General features: G+C 33.4%; 1 non-coding gene across 1 annotated transcript; it reads right to left on the reverse strand.

The window, feature by feature from the left end:
• Positions 1–419: 419 nt before the first annotated feature.
• Positions 420–492, reverse strand: Trnak-uuu. Its single transcript has one exon. It is a non-coding gene; the product is annotated as a tRNA-Lys (tRNA).
• Between the last annotated feature and the right edge of the window lie 821 nt (positions 493–1313).

The following is a 1313-nucleotide window of genomic DNA, read 5'->3' on the forward strand; positions in this document are numbered from 1 at the left end:
ATACTCCATACGTATCATGCATTGTATATTTTGTAGAGATGACAACCCTAGTAAAATGATGTATGGCTTACTGCATTCTTTCGAAAATGGTACATGTTTTAAGTGATCCATTTTTTTAATTGCAGTCAATAGGAGAATAAACATTTACATGATCTATTATTTAATTATAGGCAATAAATACAGCACGTTTTGGGTTTAATAATTTCGTAATTTATGTATCAAGACGTCGCGTCTTTTTCTTTTTTTTGAATATTTATACATACTGGTAGGTTATTTAATTTATAGTGGAATTAATATATTTACCTTGAATTTCAAAATATCTTTAAAAAAAACAATGAAATATTATTCACGATATACCTACTTTTCTAATTTCATTATTATCTAACTATTTATATTTGTTAGAATATAAAAATTTTCGCCGCCCGAACAGGGACTTGAACCCTGGACCCTTGGATTAAAAGTCCAATGCTCTACCGACTGAGCTATCCGGGCTTGAGTAATTTGGTTAAAAAAGTAGGTCACTACATTTGAAGAAAATAAAAATATTTTTATAAATATTTATAAATGACTAGTAACGGTAATACGTAACATTTGTTGAATATTTAAATTAATTAAAGTTTATGATAAAAAAAAAAATCAATAAAAATAAACGGTTTTGATAGTACGAGTATAAAAATGACAAAAAAGCTGGGATCTAACATTCGTGGATTTCTAAAGAAGATATAGTTTTAAAGTAAAGTTAGTAAAGTTACATGCCTGTACATTTCCCACTGCTGAGATAAGGCCTCCTCTCCCATTAACAGGAGAGGGTTTGGAACATATTCCACCACGCTGTTCCAATGCGGGTTGTAGGAATCTAATGCGGGTTGGTGGAAATGTAATCTATAATCTATAAAAAGAAGATGTAATCTATACTAATATTATAAATGAGAGAGTAACTCTCCCTGTCTCTCTCTCTTTCACGACGTAACCAATGAACCGATTTTGATGAAATTTGGTATGTAGAAAACTTAAACTCCAATAAAGAACATAGGGTACCTTTGCTTCAGGGGAGCGAAGCCGCAAGCAACTACTAGTACCAACATCATACAGGCTTAGTGCAAGCCTGGTTAGTTACCGCCCACTCCTCAGATATTCAACCGCCAAAGAGCAGTTCTCAGTATTATTGTGTTCCGGTTTGAAGGGTGAGTGAACTAGTGTAACTACAGGCACAAGGGTCATTAAATCTTAGTTCCCAAGGTCGGTGGTGCATTGGAGATCTAAGAAATGGTTAAAACTTGTAGCTCTATATTGTATGGGCGATGGTGACCACT

The sequence above is a fragment of the Vanessa cardui genome, chromosome 26, assembly GCF_905220365.1.
Source record: "Vanessa cardui chromosome 26, ilVanCard2.1, whole genome shotgun sequence".
Classification (NCBI taxonomy): Eukaryota; Metazoa; Arthropoda; class Insecta; order Lepidoptera; family Nymphalidae; genus Vanessa; species Vanessa cardui.